The sequence below is a fragment of the Canis lupus genome, chromosome 22, assembly GCF_003254725.2.
Source record: "Canis lupus dingo isolate Sandy chromosome 22, ASM325472v2, whole genome shotgun sequence".
NCBI classification, from domain to species: domain Eukaryota; kingdom Metazoa; phylum Chordata; class Mammalia; order Carnivora; family Canidae; genus Canis; species Canis lupus.
Window position 1 is genome coordinate 2,779,277 of NC_064264.1, and position 19,768 is coordinate 2,799,044.

At 44.0% G+C, this 19,768-nt stretch overlaps 1 long non-coding RNA gene across 1 annotated transcript; it reads right to left on the reverse strand.

Annotated features, from left to right (window-relative positions):
- Positions 1–6,872: 6,872 nt before the first annotated feature.
- LOC118351915 (uncharacterized) lies at positions 6,873–19,267 on the reverse strand. Its single transcript, XR_004808130.2, has 3 exons — positions 19,072–19,267; positions 11,656–11,732; positions 6,873–8,721 (listed from the first exon to the last, which is right to left on the reverse strand). It is a non-coding gene; the product is annotated as an uncharacterized LOC118351915 (long non-coding RNA).
- Between the last annotated feature and the right edge of the window lie 501 nt (positions 19,268–19,768).

A 19,768-nucleotide genomic window follows, 5' to 3' on the forward strand; every position in this document is an offset into this window, starting at 1 on the left:
TGTGTGTGTGTGTGTGTGTACCGAAATCACCTGGAAGGCTTATTAAACCACAGAGAAGTGGCTGGGCCCACCCCCAGTCTCTGATTTGGTAGGTGTTGATGGAATCCAACAATTTGCATTTCTAACTAATAACTTCCCAGGTTATATTGATGCTGCTGATCCAGGGACACTTTGAGAACCATTGATCTAATTGATCTTGAGTCCTGAGAACCAATATAGAAAAGCAGACCATAAAGATACTACTTAATTCACAACCCTCCCCTCCCCAACTCTAAGAGTTATGAGCAAAGGCCGTCCCTTCTGGGTTCCACACAAGGTTACTTGTCTTTCAACTGAGTAGAAGCAGAGTCCCCCAAAGTGGTATCTGTTTTCTATAAAATTAAAACACTTCCCCTGAGCATTTTCTTCTTCCTTAGTGGTGGTGGTGGTGGGGCTTGCAAGACACCACAACAAGCTTTTGGTTTTACGGTTATCCCAATGTGCCTCAGGCTACTGGACCCCTAAAACACTTCCTGAGATATGACGCCTCATATTTCCGTGGTGGTTATCTTCTGATATCTGGCGTACTCAGGGCCTAGCAATGCATACCACGTTCCAGCAACTTTTTGCTCCCAGGTGTTTGTCTCATGAGCACGCTCTTCTGTGAGATGATGAGATAATCAAGGTCCCTGCGTACTGTCTTGTGGCACAAGGACAGGTGTACACCTGAGGCAGGATATACTGAAGGTGTCCTGCTCTCCCTACGAGGTGAAAGCAAGCTACTTCAGGCATTCTCTGTGTTAGGGGTTGATTATCTCATCATCTCACAGCTGAAAGACAAGCAGCTTTGTGTGGAACCTGGAAGATCATTGTCTCCAGCTGGTCAAAGCTGTAGTGATAGAGCAACAATACGCAAAGCACTCGTGACAGACTGGTGCCAAATAAAGACTCTAGAAAGTCCCAAAGGGGTGGTTATCTAGGAGGTGATCCCTAAGGTTTTAGAGCATGTAAAGGAGCTATTCACCTTTGAATGATGTCTCTGGGCTTGCTAGTAGACCCTGTCGGAGACCAGTGGTGGGACAGCAGGAAACTGTCCAGCTCTTTGGGGTTCTCCTGTCTTCCATCCAGTATCATGTTCTTATTTTAACCATTTCTCCTCTTTTCTTTCTCCTCCCCCCGTTATTTTGTACAGAATGAGTTGGCAGTAGCTTCCTTTACAGTCAAACCTATAGGATATACAGATTATACAGAGTATCAATACAGTTATTTCTTTTCTAGAAATGAAAGAGGAATAAAACAAATAAAAAGAGGAAAGTCCTCCTTCGGATATCCAGGGCATGAGCAGAGTGCGGAACCTGGTGAGATTTGGTTTTGTTGTTACCTTTTTGAGGAAGGGGGTGAGAAATAATACAGCTGTAGAGGGGATGGTTTCATTTGGTAGGCAAGAGCATTCAGGGTGAAGAAGACTGTTCGTGTGGGACAAAGTGATGGATTGTGGTGGGCATTTGTTATTCCTACTAACGGTATCTCAGACTCCTTCATGCTTCTCTGTGCAAACTACAGGCCCTAATATCCAGTGGCTGAAGCAGAGTGCCTTCACCCTTCCAGTTCTGAGGCATGACTCAGGGCCTGGCACTTGGTGCTGTACCCACACTTGATTCTATGGCCATTCAGGATTCCTAATGTTATCCCATGTAATTTTATAAATCCCTTTTCTACTGAAATCCACCATAATCATTTTCTACTGCACCTGAGACTCCTAAGCAATGCTCTCACTAAGACATCCTTCCAGTCACCATAGTAAAGAAAGATGATTCCTTAGGTAGTGGATAGAAGCATTCCTGTTACTATAAAGGAACATCCCCCGTTGTATATTTAATAATTGACGTTCCTATTTAAACATTGGTCTCTTGTAGGTTTGGTAGGCACGAGTCCATCTCTCTGAGCCTTGTCTCCTCCAGACACATTGAAAGGATCCAGTAACTTTGTAAGAGCCAACCATGACGTTCTGTCTTAGCGGTTACCATGCATCCCCTCTGATCCCTCTCTCTCTTTCCTCCCCTCAACTCAGAAAGTCTGCAGCTCTCCACCTCCTAGAGCTCACATCTCTATAGTATGTTCACATGCATTTCTTAATTTATTCCCCCTCAAGAGGGCAGGCATGCATTTTTATCTTTAGTTTAGGGGTTAAAAAAAAATAATGTTAAGGGAAACATTTAACCAGCTAGAGATTTAAAAAAAAAAAAAAACCCTAAAGTTAAGAGAAAATATATTCAACCAGCTAGTAAGAATCAAAACCCAGGTCTTTAGACTCCTAGACTAGCCTACTGAAGAGAGTGCTCTGCCCCAGGTACCTAATCCAGAGGAGCCACGGAGATAGAGGGACACCCTTGTAGCAGGTCGTGCCATCCACACCCATTGACAAAACCCACAGAGATCCTGAGAGAGACCCAAGGGAGTGTAATTCATTTCTAGGAGGCTTGTGCTTTCTGCTTGTTTTGTTTTATTTGTATGTTTGGGATTTTTCTTTCTTTTTCTTTCTTTCTTTCTTTCTTTTTTTTTTTTTTTTTTTGAGATCCTAAGTTGTCTTGCTGTGGGGTCTGGTGTCTTTACCTCTCATTCTCCTATAACTTCATGATTCCCTTTCCTAAGATTCACAGACGTGTGAATGTAGTGTTCACCAGCAGCAGCCTGAGATCGTTGCACACGCTGAGCCTGTGTGTAATGTGGTGGGTTTCACTCTTTCCAGAAGGTAGGACGGGGAAGCACAGAGGCAAGCTGCTCCAAGGCGGTCTGTGTCAGAGGGTGGAGGACTTTCCAATCTCTTCACAGATAACTGAATGCCAAGAAGGTACTAGCACGATATGCGGACCACCACAGGAACAAAAATCTCATGAACCTTTCATGGAAAGGACCCTTTTCTGACATTGCAGAAAAGGGGCCACCTTCTAGGTATTCAGTTGCATGTTGCGCATATCCATGGTTTTATCTCTTTTAAGTTTGCTTTCAACTCCCACCATATGACTTTCTTCCAGGGCCCACCTTAGTCTTTTAAACTGAATTTAATTTACATTGCCCTGTCATCTGAGGTTTGCCAACAGATCCTACTGCTTACGTTACTCTTTCAGATACTTAGAAGCCCAAAAGATTTTTTTTTCTTATTTTGTTCTTTGCATATCAAGTGAGAATCTAGGCTTTTCATGTTGTTGCAACCCCAAAACCAAAATAAATAGGCTTCTATGGTACATGAACTATTGTTCCTTCTCTAAAGAGGACAAATCAAGGTGTTCAAGCAGCTTTTCACCCTTACTGCTTCCTCTCCACAGCAATGCTATTCATTCATTCACATATTCAGTTAATTGGCATATATTAAACTTCTGATAAGGTTCAGCCCTTTATAAATATCATTAAATGCGTTTTAAAACTAGACAGAAGCCCCCGTTTTTTTTAAAGAGTTATTTTTTTATTTGAGAGAGAGCACAGCAGGATGGAGCAGAGGGAGAGAGAATCTCAAGCAGACTCCACTCTGAGTGTGGAGCCTGACATGGGGCTCGACTGACCTCACGACCCTGAGATCATGACCTGAGCCAAAATCAAGAATGGGACACTTAACCGAATGAGCCACCCAGGCACCCTGCCATGACCCCTTCTATTGAGGGGCTTACCACCCAGCTGGGTTGTGGAACACAACCAGAATATTTATACAGAATATCGTGTAATTATATAAACACGCCCATGTGTTCTGAGAAACACAAATCGTGCGGGCCGTTACATAATATAAAGGGTGCCCCCTTTCAATTTTTGAGAGAGATGCAGAATTTCCTCACTTGACAGTTCTTGAAGATCTAGAGCAGGCTCCCTTGTGTGACCCGCTCGCTAACTGCCAACAGCTGTTATGTGCTAGCCACAGGCTCTCTGTTCACGGGCCCGGGGGACCCAAGACTTCCTAACTCAGCCAGTCATTCCCCCCACACTTCTGCTAACTGCTCTGACTCTCTTCCTTTCCATCAGCACTTGGAGCAAACTCCCAGAAGATGACAGAAGGAGAGCGCCCCGTAGAACCTCATCTGCATTAAATGCTGCAAAACCACATGGTTGTCTTTTTTCCAATCCAAGGGGAGTAACTTTCTTCCTTCTAAAAAGGAAAGGACTCATCTTTGTAGGGGAACCCATTAAGAATCTGTTTTGGTGTCTCTTGCTCTCTCTCTGAAATGAATAAATAAGATTTTTTTTTTAAAAGAATCTTTTTTAAAAAAATAAATAAATAAAAGAATCTTTCTTTGGTATTTTCTGGATGAATTTCTTTTCTACATATATGTTAAATATTAGTGCTTCTCTTTAGCATGAAAGGTTCAGTCTGCTGTTTAGATAAACCTGCCTCTGGTACACGCTAATGCTTTGAGCTCTCTAAAATTGACATGGGTAGAAATGGAAAGATTATATATTCACATTTTAGGATTTTAACTACAAGCTTTAGATTAAAATAACTTACTAATAAGAGCCTTGAAGGGCCCTAAGATATTCTTCTCCAATATTACGGGTAATTATTACTTTTATTTCTGACCTCACCAACCCATCTTTTTCCTCTTCTCAAAGTTCAGGCCAAACCATGGGGTATGTAAATGGGCTGTGGTTTACCACTTGAGCTGTGTTTCTTTCCTAAGGTTGACTCATCTAACAAGACTACCTTGTTTCAGGTCTGGGGCTCGTTTTTTCATACAAGGAAATCTGTTCATTTTTATAGTCTCCCTAAAAATGCTGATCAAATTCAGATAGGGCCCTCCACTGTCAGGATTTTCTTGCAAATGACCTCATCTGTTAGAGGCTAGTATAGTCCACCTAGCGCATGCCACAGTCCCAGCAAAGTTGAAGGCTGTCTGTCTGTTACCTATCTACTTTTGTTTGTCTGTCCACTCCTCCATCCTCCACTCAAATAAGTACTGATCATTCACCAAGGCTTGCCAAGCACAGTGTTGGGCACAAAGCTACGTAGATTAGTAACATGAAAACAGACTAAAAGTGTCAAAGAGATAGACAGGTAAGCAGACTAATCACCGTACAGTGCAGGCATGTGTTTTCACCCTTATGTTTACAGCACTGAGAATGGTGCCTAGCATGGAGAAGGCACTCAAATAAATCTTCATTGACAAAACGGGATGAATAAATCACAGCATGAGTGAGTAGGCAAGCCGTAGATGAGGGTGGAGAGCATCCACGGTGGGTTCTGGGCAGCACAAACCCCTGTGAGCACACTGCTTTTACTTTGAGAAAGAGGAAGCCATAGAAGACTTTGGGCAGAGTAGGGGTCCCCAGGGGGCTAAGTGGGTTGAGTGTGGGACTCTTGGTTTCGGCTCAAGCTATGATCTCATGGGTTATGGGATCGAACCCCACCTTGAGCCCAGTCAGGCCCCACACTCAGTGGGGAATCTGCTTGGGGTTCTTTTCCTCTGCCCCTCCTCCTACTCACACTGTCTTTTTCTAAAATAAATAAGTCTTAAAAAAAAAAGAAGAAGACGACGACGACTTTGGACAGAAGTATATCGTGATCTGACTTAAATTTGAGACGGATGCCTCTAACTGCTCTTGGAGAACAGAGTGCAGGGGCCACAGGCAGAAGTAGTAAGAACTATGGCAATAATCCAGGGGAGAGATGCTGAGGCTTGAGCCAGAGGAGGAGGCAGTCAGCAGTGGTCAAATCTGGAGGTATTTTGAAGGTAAGGCTGACAAGACTTGCTGATGGGTCTAATGTGGGCTGGGAAAGGAAGAAAGGAAAGAGGTACAGATGGTTCTGAGCTGCTTGGCCTGAGAAGCCAGAAAGATAATGTCCCACACTCCCAGCATCCACCAGGTAGCTCCTTACTTTCTTGAGGTTTCTGCTAAAGTATCCCTTTATCAGGGAGGCCTTCCCTGACCAGTGGAGCAATCACTGGGGCTATTCTCATATGTTTGGTTCTCTCTCCTCTCAGGAAGTTGGTAGGATGGGTCTTTCATGTCCTTTTAAAGTCAAGTGTGACTATGTGACTCATTTTAGGCAAAAAACATAAGAAGATAGAACTGGTGTCATTTTTTTCAGGTAAAACCCTTAACAGTCAGTGTATGTTTCTTCTCATTCTCTTCAGCCTCTACCAATGCAATTTGAAATGCTTGCTTGGGCCTATCTTCAGAGCGAGGAACATGAAGCTAAGCCTTAGCTGGTCTTCAGTGGTCATGTGGCATGAGCTAGAAGCAAATTGTATAGATCGATCAAATTTTAGGGGTATCTTTGTTATTGCAATATAACCTGTCCTGTCCTGACTGATACATCATCCTAAATAAAATGGCACGTGCCCCACCACCTGATCCCCAGGTCCCCACCCCCCTTACTTTTACCACCTCCTAACATAGCATACATCAACCTCTTCCTTTCGTCTATGATTCTCTCCTACCCAATTTGATTGAATACTCCATGAAGACAGAGACCTGCTCTGATGTGCTCGTGGCTGCATCCGGGTTCTAAGGAAACACTTGTTCTGTGAATGAACAAATGCTGGGAATATCAGGGAGGACTTTATAGAACAGAGCATTGAGTGTCTATCTCAATAAAATGCACAGGAGTGTGCCAAAGGGAGGAAATGGCCCGTGAAAAGACCCAGCCTGTCCAGGGGGCTCCAAGAAGTTTACCATCATTAGAATGTAGGACAAGTAAAGGCAGCTGTGCAAGGACTTAGTGCTGGGGAGATGGAGTGATGGAGGGTGAGACTGAAGAGATAGGTTGGATCCCATTTATGAAGGACCTTTTATGCCCTGGTAATACTAATATGCTTGGACTTTATTTTTTTGAGCAAGAAAGAGCCAAGATAATATTTAAATCAGGGAGCAAAAAGATCAGTTTTTTTTTAAATTGTTTTATTTATTTATGATAGGCACACAGTGAGAGAGAGAGAGGCAGAGACACAGGCAGAGGGAGAAGCAGGCTCCATGCACCGGGAGCCCGACGTGGGATTCGATTCCGTGTCTCCAGGATCGCGTCCTGGGCCAAAGGCAGGCACCAAACCGCTGCGCCACTCAGGGATCCCAACAAGATCAGTTTTGATTGTGCTTGAACAAATTACTTTCAGGGAGCAATCTCTGCTTAACCAACATTCTCATTTCTTCTTCGCCACATTCATCCATTTCTTCCCCCAACAAATGTTTTCTACTTGGAATGAGCAATGTACCATGTAAGATGCATTGGAAAAAAAGAAAAAACAGAAAAGCAGAAGCAAAGATACTCCTTGCCTTAAAATGAGCTTCCCTCGTGTGGTGTTCATGAAGGATGACTAGTTACACAAGCCACTGGAGCAAATCCGGCACCGGGGTCTCTGGTTTCTAGGACTTTTCTTTCCATCAACATATTCACTCCTGTCCCACCTATCAACCTTAGATCCTCTAAAGTTCCTTCACCATTTCCCCCCACATTCTTCTAAGGGAAACTGTCATTGTCACCGTCACTGGTATTGTCCTCATCGTATCATCATCACAAAAGAGCGAACATCTCCACACTTTACAATTTACAAATCACTCTGGTATACTTGATCTCCTTCGATCCCTTCAGGAGCCCTGTAATGTATTATTGCCCCTACCTTATAGATGAAAAAGCAAAACCCAACAAAACACCGGGTTCTGAGTCATTTGCCCAAAGTCACTTGGAAAGGCCCTGGAATGCAGGTCACACTGCATCGGGCGAGGTAGGATTGCAGATTCTCTTGCAGATTTTCTAATTTGTAGTTTCCCACTTCGTTTGTTTCTCTCTCTGGACAGCAAATATTTTCCGGGCATCTGGGATGTTTCCGACACTGACTGGGGGCTTCAGACACAGCAGTGAAGGAAACGCCCAGTGTCTGCTTGCTTGGAACTTCGTAGAGTGCAGTGTGTACCCTTACAGTGCAGGGTACACCACGCCGGGAGGGCCCGGGCCTCCCCCTCCCCGGCACCACCACTGCTGATGGGCCGGCGAGGGAGGGAGGCCTTCCTCAGTGAACCCACGGCCAGAGTGGGCGCCTCGCATGGTCCCTCCACCCCCAAAGCAGCCCCCTCTCTCGCGGGTGTGCTGTCTGCTCCTGGTTGAGCACAAGCGTGTTGGTTTCCGCTGTCCCTGTCCTTGTCCTGCCCGACTAGCTACTAGACGGTAGCCCTCTCTTGCTGACATGACAGGGACATCGAACTGCCTGGCCCTCAGGTACCCTAAGTATTCCAGGCAACAGGCAGAGGCTCCTCGGAGTCTGCGTCCCTCGTTGCTTCGCTCACGCTCACGTCCCTTCCCTCTGCGGCCAGGCGACCCCCAGGGCCGGGAAGCAGCCAGCCAAGGGTGGAGCTCAGTCAGGGCCTGGAAGCCCCACCTGAAGGCATCCTCCAGGCTTTCGTCCTCACAAATGTCTGCAAGCCTGGCTCACTGAGCTCACCCCCAGCGTCCCCCGGGCTGTCTCGCCCCTTCCCATGCCCGTCCTCCTGCCCTTTTATCCAGGGCTGGGCTGCCCAGATGGCACGCCATCCAATAGGTGCCAAATAACGGTCTGTATCCCTGATTTACCCTGATCCCCTTGGGGATGTGTGCAGGTGATGGCAGCCTGCAGGAGCCTTACTCCCCTGCTACCAGGATACTATCTAAACCCCAAACAGGAATACAGTTTCTCACCACCGACTGGACCTTGGATCAGAAAGGTTGAGTCAACGCTGGCCAACCAGGCCTGAATTAGCAGAATGCGGTGCATCCGGCCTAGTCACCTTAAATAACAAAAGAAGGGACTTGTAGGTGTCCTCAGTTGGGAGTGGGGTGGGCTGGGGGTTCTCGGTGTCCTCCCCACTCGCATCCTCTCACTTTCCATTCCATCTGTTTACTGACTTTCGGGCGGCCTCAAGCTGGGAACTGGGAACTCAGCTGGACAGCTGCCGGCAGGGACGGTGACACCGGTATCTGCGGGGCTCCGGTTGTGCCTCTGTCTAGTTTTGCCCCCGGTGTTCCCTCCCTCCACCCACCCATGGCCTTGAGCACCTGAAAATTCTACGTCCCTAAATCCGCTCCCAGTGGAAACAATGATTCCATATGGACCTAGAGCGCTCAGTGGAAACAGAGAAGGCAGAGTGTGAGTTTTTGTCTGGAAAACGAGCGTAGTGAAGAGATGAAACTGCCCGCGACAGGCAGCCAGGGTGGTGGAAGACGGAGATGATGAGAAAGGGAGGTTGGCTGTGTTTCTTTTCTTTAAAAATCCAAAATATTGCGTTTCTGATTGCAAAAGGGATGCGAACTCACCGTGGAGAATTTGGAAAATGTAGAAAGAAGCTACAAAGAAAATACCCATGGTAATTCAAGTTACATGGTAGGTAACTTGAAATGTCACTCTTGACTTTCTTCTCAGTCCATAAATACGTGAATTCCCCTCCTGTTGTTGAATATTTCAAGTATTTTAAAATTTACCGTCATAAATAACCTGGTGATGAACATCTTTGGCCTCGCACAGCTCCGTACATTATTTCTTACTGGTGCTTTGCTTCTTGACAGGGAACAAAAGCCCCGCAGGAGGAGGCAAGAGCTGCTGGCTTTCAGCAGGTGGGTGGAGAGGGCACCCTGGGGGGCTGCTGGAAATGGGGTTCACAGAGGTCACGATCCTTGCTTGGCCCAGCTTCTTTCCCTTGTGTGCTCACTGTACCGTGGTGGTTTCCGACTATATAGAGTTGACCTCGTGGAGTCAGAAATCGTCTAAAAATCCACGGGCTTCACACCCCCATCTCTGCTTCACACCTTTGGCCATGTGGCCGCAGCGCAGAGCCCACCGCCCCAAGCACCACCGTGGGTCCCGAGAGCCCGGCCTGCAGCCCGGCCCTTTCCTATCAGCGTGGGGAGGCCGGAAGCTAAAATCGACATCTGCCCTCCGTCCTAGCTGTCGGGCCTCAGGATGGGCTCAGAGACTGCCAACCAGCTGTGCTCGTGTGGACGGGGCTTCAGCACTGAGCCAGGAGGGAGAAGGGGAGGACAGGAGGAAGCGGGTGTCTAGTTGGCATTACCGGTGAGGCCCCGGTTCCGCGTCCACCTGCCCCGTCCCGGTGCTTCCCCACCCGGCCTCGGAGGGAAGTACTGTTGTCCCCTTGGCGTGTTTGCTTCCATCCCCCTTTCCATCTGTTTTCTGAATATACCTATAACCATATATTCTACTTTTGCTTTGTTTCTCCAGCTTTATTATGGTAGCAAAATACGTATACCATAAAACTTACCACTGTGGCCATTTTAAGCGTACGACTTAGGTACCTTCATGATGTGGGACAGCCGACACCACCAGCCACACATACAACTCTTTTCATCTTCCCCAACTGAAACCCCACACCTATTAAACGTTAACTCGCCTTCCCCACTCCCCACAGCCCCGTGGCCACCGCTGTTCTACTTCCTCCCTCCGTGAATTCGACTGCTCTTAGTACCTCGCGTACTCTACTTAGTACCTTAGTAGAGTCATATAGTGTTTGTCTTTTTGTGACTGGCTTCTTTTGTTTGGCACAATGTCCTCAAGGTTCATCTCTGTGGTAGCATGTGTCAGAACTTCCTTCCTTTCAAGGCTGAATAATATTCCATCATTTGCGTAGACCACATTTTGCTTAGCCCCTCATCCACCAATGGACACTCAGGTTGCTTCCACTTTCTAACAACTGTGAATAATGCTGCTCTGAACGTGGTTGTGCAAATATCTCTTCAAGATCCTCCTTGTAGAGTGTCTGTGAGCCTGTAGTACTTAGCACCGTCGCTGACACATTCGTGATGATGACGGGAAGCTCTTCCTACTATCCTGCCTCTCTAAGCTCATCTATAAGTGGTGTTATTCTATTACAGTCCTTGTGGGACTGAGGTCACTTGTTATTGCAGAATGTGTTTGCTTTTGAGAGGCGCTAACACACCCTGCTGTGTTTTCTGAACTTGTTTTTGAAAGAAACCCACCACGTTGTGAACCCCTATCTCATGAAACTACTTAATACTGTGAATTTAATATACCAAATATGTGTATGAGTCACACTCCCATTTTTCCTGAAAGAACTACTTCCTTGTGCGCTTGAGGATACCTACACTTTTTTGAAGGTTTTGCATACATGAGGCTAACACTGATATCTTTGGAATGATCTTTCAAATGAGGTGAATTGTGCTCATTAGCATGTTCTATTTAAGGAAAAGGAATATATGGTTCAATTTTAAAAGGGGGCTTTGAGGGTAACTCAGGCTCTCACGGGCAGAGAGTGGAGAGAGAATGTGACAGAGTCAGAGAGCCCCAGAGTCCACTTCCATCCCTGCCCCTTATCAGCAGTGAAAGATTCTTAATATTTCTGAACCCCAATATTCTTATATTTGTATTTACTTAGTAAGGAAGTAACAAATATTTACTTGTTAAGATGATTTGATGAGATAATGTAAGTGCTGGGTACATAGGACATCCTTAAATAACGTTAGTCCCGTCTACCCTTCTAGTGTCATTTCTGTAGAGTTCTGAACTCACCACCTGTGTACTGAGTACCAGTTATGTGTCAGCAAACACTTTTGCAGGCTGTAGGGTGAAGGGATGCATCAGAGAGACAGTCCTACCTTCAGAGGGTTTTTTAACTGGTGAGAAAAGCAGGCCATGGCTAAGTGGACTCAAGAGAAGAAGTACAATGATAACATTATGTCCAGGGTCCCCTTACCTTAGCATAGGAAACAAGAGAGAGACCTTCACAGAGTTGTCACTTGAGTTGGGTCTTCAAGGATGAGAAGGAGCTCACTAGGCAGCCAAGAAAAACAGGTTAAAAAGCAAAGACAATGAGCATGGAGTCTCTAAAACTGGGGAGCGTCTCTCTTTATTCTCTAGAATGCCCCACCCAGGAGTCTCACAGTCTCTACTTTGGCTGACAGACATGTCAAATCTCTGGGCCTTCCCATCAACAAAGAAACCAAGAACTATTAATGACCGTTGCATAAACGAGCCTAGGCCTACAAGTCTACCTGGAAAATGCTTGGCTGCTACCTTTCTCTGTTACCTTTTCGTGGGGACAACTAAGCACATCGCAGTGGGTGGTATCTGGCTCTAAATAGGTCCTGCCTATCACTGTTGATCATAAGAGATTTTTCTTTCTGGAATCAGATCATTTAACCTCATTTCTAACAACCATGCTCAGGTGCTGGGTGCCTGGGTGCTGCTAGTAACAACAGACGACCAATGATTTAAGAGCAAATACAGGAGTAAGTCACCTAGTGAGCAGAAAAGTCTGTTCCTTCATGTCCATTTAATGAAGAAAATTCTAGAGCACGAATCAGTTTGTTATTAAGGGCGGCTGTTCCCAGATATAGTTCTTATGTCTCCATACTCTTTTATAAACCACAGGCATCTGCCAGCTGCTGCTGCTGCTGCTAAGAGAAGAATGTTTGTATCCAGGCAGACGGACAGAAACATGGTAGAAAATGAACAGGCTGAAACCAGTAAGAAGAAATACCGGAAGAAAAAAAAAGGCACAATCAACTTCTGCTGTGTATTTTAAGAGAGATTCCAGTCCAGTTGTAGCTGAGAGATGATTCATCCCGTCTACAGAAGCATCAAGAGCAATGAACAAAAACCGAGATTCTGTTTTACATAATTCTCATTTTCATGCAAAGAGCTATTCAAACAGCTCATGAAATTAGCCGGCAATTTAACTACCTTGCTATTTAGAGTGTCAGGCAAAGTGCACAGGATTTTTCCAGATAAGGATTATGACAGCTGGTCAGTAAGAAAACTGTCATAGACCCTGCCCTTCCCTCTAGAACATCAGGGAAGTGTCAGAGGGCCCCCGAGAGATGGAGAAGTGATATATATGGGTCCTCAGGCTGCAACAGGGATCCATTCAAATGCCTTCAGAAAAGGGGACCCAGGGAGGTATCCGTGATTTTCAAAGTTGACCACACACCCACCTTACCTGATGAGGTTTGAAGACTATGGAGAGTCTCCAGAGATTCTCATTGACTCAATCTAGGGTGCGACTCGCGAAATCAGGATTTTTTTTTGTCAACTCCCCAGGGAATTCTAATGTCCAGCAGAGTAGGAGAACCACTAATAGGGTCTGTAACAACTGGAAGGGGAACAGAGCGGTGCAGGGAGCGGAGCAATCAGGGCTACCTCCCTGCATGACTGCAGGGAGGGCAGATGGTTAGGCGTCCTGTGTGACTGGCGCCCCCTCGAGCACAACTCCAGACATGCAGTCCTGTGGCAGGATGGACAGTTGATGCTTCCCATCCCTTTCACCGCAGGACTCACAGATTATTATCACTCAAGTCCTGAACGCTGCCTCATGTCCTTTCATTACAGCTGCGTTCCTAATCTCCCAAGTCTCTCGATTTCCCAAGTTCAAATTCCTGAAATTTAGCATATCAGGCTCATCTTTTTGAGGCAGATGACAAGATCACCTGCTTCTGACCAGTCCATGGTTAAGGTCCACTTGAGCCAGGTGGCCACCTCAGTCCATCATGGGTGTGGAAACAGGTGGTGCTAGCCATTAAAAGGCTAGAGCTCTGGGCACAGGCACCTTTCCTCGGGAAGTGTGAGTAGGAAGGTAATTACTGCTCTCTCTCTCTCTCTCTCTTTTTAAATAATTGGTATCTTAAACACAAAGAGTTTAGCAGAAGCTGATAGGTTTCATTAACAAGGCTTGAACCTTGGATGGCCATAGAATTAACTGACCAAATGAGACATTTCTGAAAGTGAAAGGATGCTATTAATAATAACACTGGGACAGAAGGTGTAAACTAAGATGGTTTACACATATGGCCATCCTCATTTAGCAGAAGTTGTGATATAAGAGGTGAGTAAAAGGACCTAGATGAAATCTCAGGATATGGATCTGGAAAATAATCATGTCTTACAAATACATAGGGGAGCACCAGAGTGAAGAAGGGGCTGTGAAGAATACACTCCGGCAACTTCTCTCGTATAGGGCAGCAACTCTTGGAGATGTGGATCCCTCAGTCTGGCAGTCCTAGGTACACAGGTGGCCTGCCTAAGACAGGTGTACAAATTTCCTGGGGGCTATCATAATAAATCACCACAAACTTGATGGCTTAAAACAATAGAAGTGAATTCTGTGATAGCCTGGAAGCTAGAAATCCAAAAGTACAGTGTCCCTAGGCTCTAGTGTTGAAGACTGTAAGGGAGAGTCCTTCCTTGCCTCTTGCAGCCTCCAATGACTCCAGGCATTCCCTGGCTATGGATGCTCCAACGTTTGTCTCTGCCTTCACATGGCCTTTTTTTATGACCATGTCTTATCCTCTTCTGCTTCTTATAAGGACAGTTGTCCCAGGATTTAGGGCCCACCCAGATAATTCAATATATCTCATTTCGAGATAACTGAATATCTCATTAAGTCAGTATATCTCATTTTAAGTGTATCTCCTTAACTTAATTACATCTGCAAAGACCTTTTTTTCCAAACAAGGTGACATTCACAGGTTCCAGGTCGATATACCTTTTGGGGAGCCATCATTCAACGCACTATAGTAGGTAAGGAACTTAGAGTCAGCTTCACTTAGAACAGCATGGATGGAAGAAGAGGAGGTGTTTGAGAATCCATTTGAGGTACTATATGTTAGACTCTATGTTGCAAGTAGTGGAAAACCCATCTAAAACTGGCCTAAAGAGTAAAGCAAATTAATGGGTTCATGAAAGTCAAGATACAGGGCTACCTTCACATGAGGCTTGAACCAGTAATCCAGCATATTTTGTTTCAAGCCTCCACTTTGCCCTTCATAGAGTTGTTTCCTCATAAAGCTGCCTTCACTTGTGGTCCTACAAGGGCAGCATGTAGCTCCTGGGGGTGTAAATATTCTTGCTCAGGATCTTCAGGGAAGGAGAATCCATCTTTCAATGATGCAAACTAACCTTTTTTTGGGCTCTCATTGGCCTGACTTGGCTTAAGGCAATGGGATACCCTGATTGGTTTGAGTCAGTAGAAACTGACCTGAGGGTTGAAATAGAGTCAACCCAACCCAAACCACATGGCTGAGACTTAACATACTTATAAAAAGAAAGAAAATGATGAGGATGATGGAGACAGGGTCAGCAACACAGAACCACCACAGGCATCATCCACTAATGAAAATGAGAAACTCAAAACTAGCCGTAACATTTCCTGAGTATTCATCATGCACCATGCACTACATGTAAATTATATTTTATATTCACAACAGCTATAAGAGGTATTATAATTATCCCCATCTTACAGATTGGGAAACAGAGGCATGAGATGTTAAGTTGCTTACTCACGGTCACACAGGTAGTAATTAAGTATATTTTTTTCTGAAAGCAGTGAGGACCGCCATGATCAAATTTATTTTAGAAATATCATTCTGGCAGAGGCATGGAGAAAGGATTAGGAGAACACGAGTAGGGCTGCAGGGAGGTCGGAATCAAGATAAGCAGCAATGAGGACCTAAAACAGGGCATGGGCAGCAGGGAAGGGGAGTAGTAACTGGCATTGAGAAATATCAAGGAAGTAGAATCCGTGGCCTTGGTAATTGTGGGTGGAGGGACCATACAGGAATCAATGATGAGCCTCGGGTCTCCAATTTGAATGACTCAACTGATTCGCTGCCATTAACTGAAATTGTAATAATAGCTTACATTTATAGAAGTGCTTAGTTTGTACCAAGCGCTTCCAGGGACTTGCTCATTTAATCTTCACAATGTCCTAATAATGCTCCATGACCACAAAATCTCAGTAGCACTCGCCAATAAGCCTTTATTGAGCCAGTGTGAGACTGTGAGTGGGGATGGAGGTGAGCTAAGGCAAAACTGAGGAAATCTGACTCTGTCGCAGGTGTCTCTCCTCCTCATCTTGCAGCCAGCTGGTGATAGAGAACCTCCTAACCAGATAACAACACTTACTGCCAAGATGTACTTAGTCTAAGATAGTGTGATATTGATTAGTGTGGATCGAAAAACAAACCAATGGAATCTTTTCCAAAAAAGAGTTGGTGAAGGGATGAAGAAATGGAAACTATCTCATTGTTATTGGTCACATAAACCAATACGACCATCGTAAAGAGCAATTTGGCAATATCTATTATGGTTAAAGGTGTCTGTAACCTATGACCCACTGAGTCCACTCTTGAGTGGAAATCTATTTTTGTTTTAGTGTATGATGCAAACCTGATACACGAGGTGGCATTATGGATCACTGGGGAGAGGATGGATTCTTCAATAAATGGCACTAATACATTACACATAGAAAGTTGAAGTTAGATTTGCATCATACACTAAAACAAAAATAGATTTCAAGTGGATAAAAAATCTAAAATTATCTTTATCTTTATGAGAATGTCTTATGACATTGGGATGGAAAATGATTTATTAAGTCACAATTCATTAAAGGAAAGATAGATACATTTAAATATTAAAAACCTCTGACAGCGATGCCTGGGTGGCTCAGTGGTTGACCACCTGCCTTCGGCTCAGGGTGTAATCCCGGGGTCCTGGGATTGAGTCCCGCATTGGGCTCCCCACAGGGAGCCTGCTTTTCCCTCTGCCTGTGTCTCTGCCTCTCTCTGTGTCTCTCATGAATAAATAAATAAAATCTTTAAAAAAAGAAAACAAACCAAAACCCTCTGACAACATAGGCCAGCCTCGTAGCTAACATTACCTTTAAGTGACAGTCATTGAGTATCCAGAATATATCTAGAACTTTTATAAAATATCTTTAAAAATGGTAAACAATTCAATACCGAAATGGGTAAAGAATATTAAGAAACAAATTTTAAAAAGATGTCTAAATTTCCATTATGCTTATGAAAAATTCCTCAATTTCACTAGGAATTAAGAAAAAGCAAACTAAAATCACAATGAGATGTTGTTTCACTCCCACCAATTTGGTAAAGAATAAGAAGTCTGATATTACGAAGAGTTGGCAAGGATAAAAAATGTCAATGTCATGAGATAAAAAAAAAAAAAGCCTGGAGAGTTTTTCTAATTAAAGAGGATTAAAGAAGACTCAAGATACATGACAATTTAATGCAATATTCAATCTCTGATTAGAGTTTGGACTGGGGGAAAATTTTTAAAGAGCATTATTATGTCAATGGGAAATTTGAATCTGGACAATATCACAGAATTATATCCATATTTGATTTCTTCATTGTAATAATTACACTATGTTATGTAGAGGAATGTCCTCATTCTAAGATATAAATATATATATATATATATATATATATATATATATATATATATATATAGAAACATGGAAAGCAAAAGGCCAAGAAATTTTGAAGTGAGAGAAAGGGAAAGCAAATTTAGCAAAATGTTAGCAAAATGTTGAATCAAGATGAAGTAGATACATGTGTTCATTGTATCATCTTGGCAACTTTTCTGTAAATTTGAAATTTTTCCCATAAAGAGGAGGCAAGGACATTAAAAAAAAAAAAGGAAACTTTGTCATTGTTATTGGCTGTATAAATTGATACAACCACTTTTAAAGTCTAGTAAAGTTAAAGATATCTCATCCTATGACCCATCAGTTCTACTCTGGAGATATTTTCTCAAATTGCACAAATAGAGGTGTGTAAGACAGTTCACTGGGGTATTGTTTTTATAGAAGAAAAATGGACAATAATAAATGCTCACCAACCACAGAATAAAGAAAGCATCTATTCCTATGATTCAGTAGAGTGAATGAACTTGTCCATGTGTATCTGTATTTTTTAAAAATCTCAAAAATAATATTGAGTGAATAAAGCAGTTTACAGAAGGAAGTGTGGTAGTGTATCATTTCCATACTGTTGAAATAGTTCAAGACAATACTAAATCTTATTTATGGATCCATACATATGTAGTCAATGATTAAAAATATTAGGGATGGATGATAAACATCAAAATGCAAGATAGGAGAGAGAGAGAGAGAGAGAGGAAATGTGATTGTGGATGCCCTCTCTCCCAAATGGGAATCTTCCACTACATCTGTGATTTACGTCTTAAAAAAATAATTTGGGGATAATACAGCAAAATGTTAACACGTCACAAATCTGGGTGGTAGAGAACAGACGTTTGTTGTATTACTCTTTCTTCTTTACTGTAAGCACAAAACATTCACAATGTATTTTTGAAATCTTTGGCAAGGCAGGACTGGAAAATAATGTGTTTTATTTTGCTTCTATAGCAGGCATGCTAGAAACTTGCTCAAAACTCAAGAGATGGAGCTCTCAGGAGTGGCTGATTTCGGAAATATTTCTTTCAAGGCAACAAGATTGCTGGGGTGCTTTTGTGCCGTGGAGGGCACTAAATTGATACTGTGAGCAATGAGTTGAAACTAAAATGCTACGTCTCTATAGTTTAAGAATGTGCGCGTGTGTATCTGCAAGAAACTAGGACAGTGGGTGCCAGCTACAGCCCTGCAGAACCACAGGGTTAAAGAAAGACAAATGACGGGATCCCTGGGTGGCGCAGCGGTTTAGCGCCTGCCTTTGGCCCAGGGCGCGATCCTGGAGACCCGGGATCGAATCCCACATCGGGCTCCTGGTGCATGGAGCCTGCTTCTCCCTCTGCCTGTGTCTCTGCCTCTCTCTCTCTCTCTGTGTGACTATCATAAATAAATAAATAAATAAATAAATAAATAAATAAATAAATAAAAAAGAAAGACAAATGACTGAAAGTTAATTGTGAATAAAACAGACCTACTTCGAGCTGAGTTCCCCTCAGGAAGTACCTCTCACTATTACCAAGAATCAGAGGGGGCGTGAAGATGGGGGCCGGAGGGACTACCCCCAACACCTTGCTACACAGAGGGAGCTCCAGATCAAGCACCCACAGGCTCTTGAGGAAGCCCCGTGGGTGACGTACCCGATTTCCCTTTAAAAACCTCAGCAAGACCTAAATGTGAGACAGGAAACCATCAAAATCCTAGAGGAGAACACAGGCAGCAACCTCTTTGACCTCAGCTGTAGCAACTTCCTACTAGACATGTTGCCGGAGGCAAGGGAAACAAAAACAAACATGAACTATTGGGACATCATCAAGATAAAAAGCTCCTGCACAGTGAAGGAAATAGTCAACAAAACAAAAAGGCAACCTATGGAATGGGAGAAGATATTTGCGAATGACATACCTGATAAAGGCTTAGTATCCAAAACCTGTAAAGAACTTATCAAACTCAACATCCCCGGAATAATCCAGTTAAGAAATGGGCAGGAGACATGTGGATTGACACTTTTCCTAAGAAGACATCCAGATGGCCCACAGACACGAGATGTTCAACATCACTCATCATCGGGGACATGCAAATCAAAGCCATGATGAGACACGGCCTCACACCTGGCAGAATGGCTATAATTACCGATAGGAGAAACAACAGGGGTTGGCGAGGACGCAGAGAAAGGGGAACCGACCCTCTTACACTGCTGGTGGGAGTGCAAACAGGTGCAGCCCCTCTGGAGAACAGTGTGGAGGTTCCTCAAGAAGTTAAAAATAGACCCAGCAATCGTGCTACTGGGTAGTTGGCCAAAGGATACAAAAATACAGATTCAAAGGGGAACATACACCCCGATGTTTACTGCACCATTATCAACAAGGGCCAAACCATGGAGAGAGCCCACATGTCCCTGGACAGATGAATGGTAGAGAAGAGTGGTATCTACATACAATGGGATATTCCTCAGCCATCAAAAAGGATGAAGTCTTACCATTTGCAACAACATGGAAGGACCTAGAGTGTATCATGCTGAGTGAAATAAATCAGAGAGAGACACATACCGTATGATCTCACTCATAGGTGGAATTTAAGAAACAAAACAGATGAACACATG